The following is a 10,581-nucleotide window of genomic DNA, read 5'->3' on the forward strand; positions in this document are numbered from 1 at the left end:
GGGACCCCTCTCCTAACTGCTCAGAGCCCTGCTGAGGAGGACAACCCCCAGTTTGGGAGCCACTGGCTGAGGCAAGCCAGAGGCTGCACCTTTTGCCCTGTTCTGCTGGAGCTGCCTGTCATGTGAGCAACTCTGCAGGAGAAACACAAACCTCCCATGTTCAGTCCTGGCTGGGAAGTGACAGAGAGGATCACCGAAAACAGACTACCCAGTTTCACTTTTTGTCTCTCACATGCTAGTATAATGGTGGAAAATTAGCACAACAGGATTTAAGTGGAAAGTATGTAGCTAACTAAAACACTGTGCTTAAAATTAATAGCTGTGGGGCTGCTTGCCTTTTTTTTTTTTTTTTTGCATTTGATTTAAACACCATCAAAAAATCAGATTAGTTCTGTTTTAAAATATAGAGGTCGTTCAAAGCTGCATAAATATCCTAGGGTCAAAATCATACTCTCACTGACTTAAGTGAGAATGGGCAGTAGAATTTTATTTCAAAATACTGTATGTGTTAATAAAAACACATTTAAGAAGCAACAGAAAAGCCTAAAAAAAAATTACACAGCACCAAACAGGACAGCATCAGAGTTGGGGGTGAAGGCAGAGAAAAATCAGTATTATGTTTAAACCTCCTATTATTTAGAGTAGGAAAATCAAAATCAGTTTTAGTTAGAAACACTTTGTTAATTTACACTAACGTGTCAAGAACACACTGAACACGTTCCCTGCTATGAGTAACACCTACCTAATTTACCAACATTAAACCAGTTATCCTCATTAAGAGCACCAATGACTGCCTGAAGTCCTGTTCTAACTGTAAAGAGGTAAGTCTTTATTAATGGGATAAAAGCACTGAGAAAAAAAAAAAATCAGTATTAAAATGGACAGTTGTAGTTCATATAAATTTTTTTTTAGAAGCAAGTTGTCTTCGTTGGAAATTCTTAGTGAAAACACTGAATTAGTGACAGTCAAGGACTAACCTTACAGACAGACATTCACTTTGTAGACATCCACACTGAGCGAAGATACGAATTATTTTCTGAATGACAGAAGTGTCCTGCCTCAAAGCTGAAAAAGCAGGACAGGTTGTTTTCTGTGTAAAATCTCTAATTCAGGTTTGAGCATGAGCTTTGCCAGGGCTAAAACCTTAACAGACATGGATACAACATCACAGAAACAATACATTTCAACTAGTAAGTATGAAAAAGTATCATATTTTGTCTCATTAAAAAAATAGTCACGTTTAAATAAATGTATTCTTTGATATTCTACATACTTATAGAAGCTTAATTAATAATACAGACATGTTATGCTGTTTAGGGGAATTCTTAACTAAATTTTCATTTCCAACCAAATGCAGTTTGACATAAATTGAGAATTACATGAACTAACCATTATCTGAAGAAGAAGATATGCATAATTCCCTGTTTTATAAGAAACTGGCAAAAAGTAAAAATTAATACTCTGAATGTACGTTAAGGACAGATGAAATAAACACTTACCAATACAATTTCTCCCTTCGCAAAACAAAATTTTGCAGACCACCACAGTATCAAACAATGAGAATCATTCACCATTTATGAAAGTCATCAAAAGCGCATATGCAAATCAAGATTAGAAGAAATAATTTAAATCAAGGATCTCTACATGCAGATTTAAATTGTGATTAAATCACCTATTTTAAACCATTTTGAGTTCTATCAATTATGCCAGTTCCCATATATTAGGATTGGTTTTGAGTTAATGCATTAGTTCAGTGATAACTGGGGGGAGATGGGAGAATACAAAGATTGGTAAGGAGAGGCAAGACGAACATGATTAGTGTCATTCTTGAATCAACCAAATTAGAAGAGCCCAGGATACGATGACTGGGGTGTGGTACTCAAAGAGAATGTTTATGAGAGTGTCCAAGTTTAGCATAAGAGAATAGGCAGGCCTGGAAACCCCATGGGAATAAGATGCATCTGTTGTTGTAGGCGGCCCCAGCAAAATGTTACTGGTTCACTAGCCTGGGGCAAGCTTTTTTTTTTCCCCCTTTCCCTTTTTTGACAGCCAAGTACAATATTAGCTTGCCTTTTTTTTTTTTTTTTTTTTGCCATCGTCAAGCTGAGGCCGGGTGAGAATATTTTGTGTCTAGACTAATAAATGTTTGAGAGGATTTTGCAAGACTGGTTTATGGGAACTGAATCCACTTTTTGTTTTTCTGCTGGAAAAAGCAGTATTAAAAGCAAATGAGCACCATCATGCATTTGTTTCAAATTGCATATTACAGCACTGCTATTTTGTGTGCAATCAATACATAATTTGGAAGAAAAATGCTTTTAAAATTCAAAGCTATCCCTGAGCAGCTAAGGTTCTCTTGGAAACTGAAGGAGGAGTCTGAAATTATTGTTCTTTTGTTTGCATCCCCCAGTGGGAAAGGCAGCACACAACTAGAAACCACTGTGCTTTGAGGCAGCATGAATCATTAAGAATAAAGATCAACCCCCCCCCTTCATTTAAACATTAGATATTAAAACTGAATCTAGGACAAAGGTAAACTAAACACACTCTTTCCTTCCCAACCAGTTACTGGTTAAATAAAATATCAAAGGGACTATATAAATCTTGTAACTTCCTCTACTGAGATGAAAAAAGGTATTTTGCAAAACATGGCCTGTCTAGATCCCAATTACAAGCATCAATTTAATCAGTGGAAATTACTGGGATATGCATGGGCCAAAACCTACATTTTCTTTTTAGTATTTGTTTTGGAGGGCGGGGTATGTCAAGATGAAATGGCTGACTGAGCTTTTCATTTCGTTGTTTTGGGTGGAAATGGCTGAATCTTTCCACACAAGGTAGTGCAGAGAAGCTGCTCTGGTACAAAGCAGTCTTCAATTCCAACCCCCCAGCAAGCTCACACCTTCAGTCCATCTCTCCCAAGTCAGCTCTCTGCAGCATCCGGAATTAAACATTGCCTGGTAAGGAAGAGGGCTCCTGTTCACTAATTCACAGATAGTAACTTCATGAGGATTACATCCCAAAATAGGATATTCACTCATATAAAGGAGCATATATCCACAAATTCTGCCCTTAGAACCAGCTCATGCCCATATGCATCTGGCCTGAACTGCAGTGAAAGTATGGCTCACTCTTTGTCAGTAAGCACATGTGACCACAGAGTGTGGTGTTTGCACCGTCATCATCCACACAAATATTAATATACTGGAAAGCTTTCAAAGCAAAGGATTCTGAAGTAAAATTTCAGTGTATTCAGAAACATAAAACTTCTCCCTCTCTGAACATTATATACAATGATTAATATACGTATTTCTAAAGATGTGCGCATGTGACTAATTCTCTACTATATATGGAAAGAGTAAACTTACTTTACTTCAATATTACTCTTTTTTCTCACCTCTTCCCTCCTTTCGCTGAAAGGAACAAACAGCTGATATTAACAAGGCCTTATTTTTCCCCTGCAGGAACCCACAAATTAGAGAATTAAAAAAAAAGTGCTACTTGTCAAGAATTAGATTTAAAGTTAATGTTTGTGGACTGTAAGATAAAACACCCAAAGCTGCAATCATTTCACAAAAAAAGTCTATCTTAAATTATTTCTTTTAATGAAATAGAAAAAATAGTTCTTTACTTACCCACAAACTGCAACAAATTTAAGGAAAACTTATTAAGAAGCCAAATTTGAAAAACACTCATAAGATACAAGGAGTAAAGTTGTGTGGGTTTGCATCATATTTTAACAGATAGCTACAGTGCCGGCAGGGATCTTGTACGGGCACCAATTCCTCAAAGTGATCCGTGCACAAAAAACTTGAACTGATATGATGCTCCAGGTATGATGAACCTTTTGTCAGTCCGGACCCCCACTGAGAAGTCTGGAGGACAGAGAGCCGTAAGTATTCTCACTGCAAACAAGGCTGGACACTGTGCAGTGCTGAATGCTCCAAAAATTCCACCGAAGCTACAAATGTGTTTCACATTGCTGAGAATCCTACTGAGAAACAGAAACCCCTGAGTTTTCACACGTGCTCCACCTAGTTAGGTGGCAACTGCTGCCAGGTGCCTAACTACTCCTGATACAGCTCTGATTGGCAGAGCACCCTCAGCTCCAACTGATGTTGCTGAAGGCAGCTGAGCTAGGGATAAAAAGGCAGTATTCTACTTTGAAAGTACTCTAAAGATTAAACAGGAATCTGGACTTTTTCAAGAAGCACACAGCTGTACCTAAGGTTTAACTACCAGTCTTCTACAGTCCAGGTAGTAACAATTGTTCTTTCCTGACTCCTTCACCATTGTGTCCCCTCTTTTTAGGGCATACAATATTCCTAGATCTCATTTTGACTTAATTACCAAAACAGAGCCTTACACCAATGCACAGAGCCAATAGCAGAGGCTTAAAATCAACAGCACTTTGACATAGGAAGCATGACCTTCCATTATAAAACAGGGAGGAAGGCAATCATGTTAGTACCATGTTTTGCTTAGGCTAATATATCTCAATTTTTAGGAAAGCCAAGCTTAGAGACCTCTACCAAGACTGCCTCCGACTATACAAACATGCATTTCCATCTATGAAGTTCTTAGCACCTTTGTAAGGTAAGACAATGCTAAAATAAGCGCACTCCTCACCTATAAACAAGGAATCAGCCCTTGAAACCTACACGATTGCCTAATTCACATTGTAAGCGATTTCCTATCCAATACATAGAATCATAGAATCATTTAGGTTGGAAAAGACCTTTAAGATCATCAAGTCCAACCGTTAACCTAACACTGCCAAGCCCACTGCTAAATCAGGTCCCTAAGCACCACATCTACACATCTTTTAAACGCCTCCAGGGATGGTGACTCAACCACTTCCCTGGGCAGCCTGTCCCAGTGCTTGACAACCCTTTCAGTGAAGAAATTTTTCCTAATATCCAATCTATACCTCTCCTGGTGCAACGTGAGGCCGTTTCCTCTCATCCTATCACTTGTTACCTGGAAGAAAAGGCCAACACCCACCTTGCTACAACCTCCTTTCACGTAGAGAGCGATAAGGTCTCCCCTGAGCCTCCTTTTCTCCAGGCTACATATCCCCAGTTCCCTCAGCTGCTCCTCACAGGACTTGTGCTCTAGACCCTTCACCAGCATCGTTGCCCTTCTTTGGACTCGCTCCAGAACCTCAATGTCCTTCGTGTAGCGAGGGGCCCAGAACTGAACACAGTAGTCAAGATGAAGCCTCACCAGTGTCGAGTACAGGGAGATGATCACTTCCCTAGTCCTGCTGGCCACACTATTTCTGATACAAGCCAGGATGCTACTGGCCTTCTTGGCCACCTGGGCACACATATGTGGTTCATAAGACGCTTTGAAGATTCAGAGTGCTGGATGTATGGAACTTTTATCATAACCATTAGAAAGTTCAAAAGCTCATTTCTGTCCTTCTGTCTGGTGGGGTGAATTTGGAGCTCACAGAACGATGCTGGCCTTGCCAAAGAGCAAGGACAGGTGTTATGCATGCCTCATGACACAGTCCTGTCTGCCCACTGTTTAAACAAAACAGCCAGCCTTCAAGGCTTGCTTGAGCAATGACTTCAAATTGTGGGTCCCCTGGCAGCACGTTAAATTCCTTCAACTCCTAGTGAGACTGATGGATAAGGAGGGTGAGCAGCAGATTGCAAAATGTCACCGGGGAAGGCCAAGTTGCATGGAGTGAACCTAAAATACCAAACTCACTTTCTTAAATGGCTCCAAACACAAGTTGAAGCTGGTTCTTTGGAAGTAGAATGTACTGAGCTCCTTTATACTTGCTAGGCATAAGCAGAGGTCAAGCTGCTAAAGGATTTTTGCAACATTAAGTTCTTTGCTATCTTTGACATCATTTAAGGAGTGCAGAAAGTAGCATATTGAAAGTGCTTCACCATTTTTCCTAAACATTCTCCCATCTAGCCGCATTCATTCCTCTTTTAGTCATCAGCAATTTTCCTAGTTGCTGTGCTTTAGCGTGATACTGCCCTTTTTATATTTTTAACAATATAAATGCATGCGCTACTCTACATTCCAGTTCTTGCCCCTTTAGATCATACTCTTTTCACTTCATTCTATTGCACTTTAACGTCTACTATGATCTCAAAGCTCTTAAGGATAAAAGCGTGGTACACATCTTCCCACAAGCAACAGCAGCAGACTTGTGCTCAATTTAGGCCGTTTTCTGAAGCTGGTTTGAAAGGATCCACTGGTAGTAGAGACACAGTTTTATGAAATACGTTACAGTTCATTGAACTCTGAAGATATGGAAAAGACTTGAGTGGACCTTCCGAAGTTCCTTCCAGTTCCTTGACAGAAAGGCAACAGAACTGGAAATGAACCATCAGTTAAAGCGATGCAAGGCACAGAATTGTGAAATGCCATCTGGCTGGTACAGGATAAGGAAATGTATCATTTTTGGTGGCTTCCACCTCCACAGAAAAAGAAACAACTGTTTATGCAGCAAAGGGCGTTGAATGTTTGGAAAGGTACTGAACTAGCCACAAAAAATTTAAAAAATAAGAGAGAAAAAAGGAGCGAAGATGAATCAGAATAAAGACAATAAATTGGAATTAATAATAATGATTCTAATAATGCTGAAAACATAAGTAATCACATCCCTTTGATAGCCTGAGAAAAGAAGCTGCTTTAATGCCTAATTTGACAATATCAGAAACTTAAAAAAATAACAACAGAAAATCGTATTCTTACAGATATGTATTCACAAAGGTGATGCTACTGACACGCAGTGGGGAGATACAGGAGTAGAACACGAAGATCAACATTGCTGCCTATTTAGGAAATACCAAGTAAACAAAAGAAAAAGGAGAAATGGTACTATACTGAAAACTGCAACACTTGTAAACAAGTCACTGACAACTCGGAGGTGAACCATCTTGGACATTTGTGGATCACTGACCCCACATCTAAAGCACAAGGAGAGGGAATATTGACCGTTAATACCCAGAAGAGAACAGCACGTCCATGCACTCAGAAATGTTCAGAACCTTCCCTCATGCCATGACCCCAAAACTGTTATCACACAGGACTTTAATTTAATAATCAGACACTGAAAAGATCATTCTGTAAATTTTGCAACAGGCTCAGGATTTCTAAAAATTAGAAAACATAAAAATACTGAATTTGACACCATGGAACTCTTGACTAGACCTCTGCTTGCCAGGTAAAGAGAAACCGATCACCAAAATAAAGATTAGCCATAGCTTAGCTACAAGTGATTGTGCCCTGGTGATATTTATTATGTGCAAACAGAATAAAACCCAGTTTATATGTACTGGGTGCTTTAAAAGTTCCAGTTCCATTAAGCTGGAAAAAATCCTGAATTCAGACTTGAGGAAAGAATCCGACTTCAAAGATAGATGACTGTTTTTGAAATAAGACTCTTCTAAAGTCACATCCAAACAAAAGGGTCACCAGTGTTAATAACTAGATGAAGAAGCTAACCAAAATTTAATCCTTTCCCTCAGACTACCTGTAAACAAATGGGGCAAAAAACCAGGGGAAAGCTCAGCCACAGCAATAAGCTTAAGTGAAGTGCTATAGACTGCTCAGTGAAGCAAAAGACACAAGAAACAGTCTTTGCAGTACATCAGGAACAAAAGGAAACCTAACGATAACACGAAGTCCATTATTTGATAGAAATTCTTCAGTACTGAGAAATCTACAAAAGGCAGAACTGTTCGATACACAGCTCTAACAGTCTCCAGTGCTATATTGGTATGCAGTGATAAATACTGTCTGTGCAGATAATAACCAACAGCGATGAAGGACAGCAATCAAGGCTAGGCACCAGGCCACTGGATCCAGCTAAAGCACGCACTGGTCATCAAGGGTGTTGCAAGAGAGGAAATAATCCAGAAGAGAGTCATAAGAAACATGAAGAGAGTAGAAAGAGAGAGAGCCTCACAAAGAAAAGCTCTACCTCAAACTGCTATGTTTTACAAAGACAAGTCTGGGGACAATCAAGAGTATACAGACACATTACCCAAATGTGGTAACAGAGGGCTTTTCAGTCTAGCAAAGACACAAGAACCACTAGTCCAAAGTTAAAAGCAAATCATTTCAGTTATAAAAACCAGCATTTACTTCTAATCGGCTCAGGGGAATTCATTTAACAATACAAGTGAAATAGACTGCCTTGCTGGCAATGTCTAAAGACAGTAACAAAAGGGTTTTCTAAGTGATGTGCACTCACTCAAAGAGGTCCCAATTCAGGGCAGTCCCCTAGCTTGCGTCACGCAGGTTGCTTTAAACAGGGCTTCTGTGAGTACTCACAAGGTTTCTTTTTTTGTGTGAAATCCTTCTAAGCAAAACCAAACAAAAACCAGACTGCTGGTCAAAACCAAGAGCACAGCTTTTAAAATTCCTCTTTCACTCCTACCTTTAATGGAGTATTTGTTTTCACATAACAAATTTCATAACAAAATCCACTTTTTATTTATACAATGTTTATATGCACTTTGACACGCCCAATACACTCTCCCTACTTCTCTAGTGTAAAAGTGGCACCTATTCCAGCTTGCAGACCAAGGGACATCTCAGCCTTCACTATTTCACATGATGCGATGCAAAGTAAACTTTAACCTACCAGAAAGTCCAACCAGCTCGGAAATCAAGCACAAGTACCTACCAGATAACGTTCACTACTGCAGACACTCTGAGCCCTTTCAGAGATCCAGAACTGCCTCCATTACATGGTTTACTGAAGTCGGTGTTGATCTGTCGTGCTGCACATCCTGATCTAGGGGAGAGCCGAGCGTCAGAAGGCGCCCCAAAACCCAGACACCCCCAGAGGCGTAAACCAGACATCTTCCCCAACTTGGCCTGCACATACACCGCACTATTCCTCCACACTCGCCCCCGCTCTGCAACGCCACGGGATGCGAGACAACTCCGGAGCCAGAACTTCATGGCTCGTCGGCTGCTGTCAGTCTGTCAGTCAGTCCGTCAGCCCGAGCGCCAGCGGGGGTGCGCGCAGCCCGGTGACACCGGGCGGGAACTCGCCAGCTCCTCCGGGCGCCCCGGGATTTAACTTCTTGACTCTCCTTTCTGACGGACGAGTCAGACGAATCTTCCTCCGCCCTGCGGCGAGCAAAGCCACGCGCAGGCTCCGGGCTTCGCAGCTGGCACAGGGCGGAGAAGGGAAGCGCGGGGAGAGGAGACCGTCGTCGGGCTCGAAGGGCTTTAATCCCCCTGCGGGCCGGGGCGGGGGAGGGCACGGAGCGCTCCGCTGCGAAGTTACGCCCCGGCTCTCCCCCCCGCTCTGCCTCCCGCAGGCAGCCTGGAGCCCGCCGCCCCCGGCAGGCGACACCCCCCCCGGCCGCGGGGACAGCGCCGGCCGCTCGCCCGCCGCCGCCAGACAATAGGGAGGCGGGCGGGGCGCTGCCGGCCCACCGCGCCCACCCCGCGGGCGGCAGCGGGGCGGCCGCCCCCGCCGGGCCCGGCTCGGCCCGCCCGCCCCCGCCGGCCAGGAGCCGCCGTTGCCCCAGGGAGGCGCGGGGCGGCGGGCGCGCTGGCGCTGCCCCGTCGCCGCCGGGAGAGCACCTGGCCCGCTCCCCGAGGAAGCGGGGGCGTGCGGGGGGCACGCCTCCCCGGGCGGGGGGGCGGGGGTCGCCCTCCCGCCTCCCGGCGACAAGAGCCCCCTCTCTGCCCGCGCCAGCGGCGGCGGGAGACGCGAGCCCCTACCTGACGGCGCCGCTCCGCCTCGCCCCCTCAGCCCGCGCCGCCCGCCTGCCTGCCCGCCTGCCGCCTTCGCTCACGGCCGCGCCGCCATCTTGCGTTTCACAAACTACTGCACTTCTTTTGGGGCGGGGGGGCGGCGGGTGAGCGGGGAACTCCCAACGCCGCCGGCGCCCGGGCCCTCGCCTCGCCGCCGCCCGCGGCACCCACTCGCATCCTCCCGGCGCCTCGCTGCCCCGGGGCGGGTGCGCGGGGAGGCCGGGCAGCGGCGGCCGGTGCCTCAGCCTCCCTGGCAGGGAGCGGGGGCGGAGCCGCTCCGCCGCCGCCCCGCCCGTCAGGCGGCGGACACCCGCCGGAGGGCGGCCCGGCCCCGCCGAGGCAGCGGCCGGGCGCGGGGGGCCTGCCCCGGCGCCGCAGCGCCGCAGCCCGGGGGGCCACCGGCGTCTCCTCGCCCTTCGGCCCGGCGAGGTGCCGACGCGCAGCGGCTGCGGCGGGGAGGAACGGGGGCGACAGGCCGGCAGTTGCCGGGTGGCAGCGGCGCCCTCACAGCCCGCTCCTCCGCCGACAAACTTCGGCTCCGCGCTGGCACCCTCCCGCCACCAGCCCCGAGGGTCCCTCAGGCGCCCCGAGCTATCGCTGAGGGAGAACGTTGCCACAGGCTCCACAGGGGCGAGGAGCGCAGAAGTAACGGCTCTGAGGAAAAAAACACCACCTACCTTTTTTTTTTTTTTGCTTTGTTACAGAACTTGGAGAAAGGGGACCTGTTCCTTTAGTACATACCTAGATATTTTACTCAATATTTAGGTAACTCCCAGTGCCTGCTTCTCAAAAATGTTGCGTTTCTACATACTCTTTCTTTCATCGCTCTTTGCC

General features: G+C 45.3%; 1 protein-coding gene across 5 annotated transcripts in view; it reads right to left on the bottom strand.

The window, feature by feature from the left end:
* The window catches only part of ZHX1 (zinc fingers and homeoboxes 1), a 28,146-nt gene extending 18,168 nt beyond the window's left edge, over window positions 1-9,978 (bottom strand). For 3 of the 5 annotated variants that reach the window (XR_012631326.1, XR_012631325.1, XM_074887365.1), the window contains exons 1-2: window positions 9,715-9,978; window positions 8,660-8,770 (exon numbers count right to left, since the gene is read on the bottom strand). The gene's annotated coding sequence lies outside the window, so the exon portion shown is untranslated. Of the gene's footprint in view, window positions 1-8,659; window positions 8,771-8,863; window positions 9,277-9,714 lie in introns of those variants that run through there. The other 2 variants (XM_074887371.1, XM_074887380.1) reach the window with 2 other exon arrangements.
* Between the last annotated feature and the right edge of the window lie 603 nt (window positions 9,979-10,581).

This window comes from Strix uralensis, chromosome 1 (genome assembly GCF_047716275.1).
Source record: "Strix uralensis isolate ZFMK-TIS-50842 chromosome 1, bStrUra1, whole genome shotgun sequence".
Lineage (NCBI taxonomy): Eukaryota > Metazoa > Chordata > Aves > Strigiformes > Strigidae > Strix > Strix uralensis.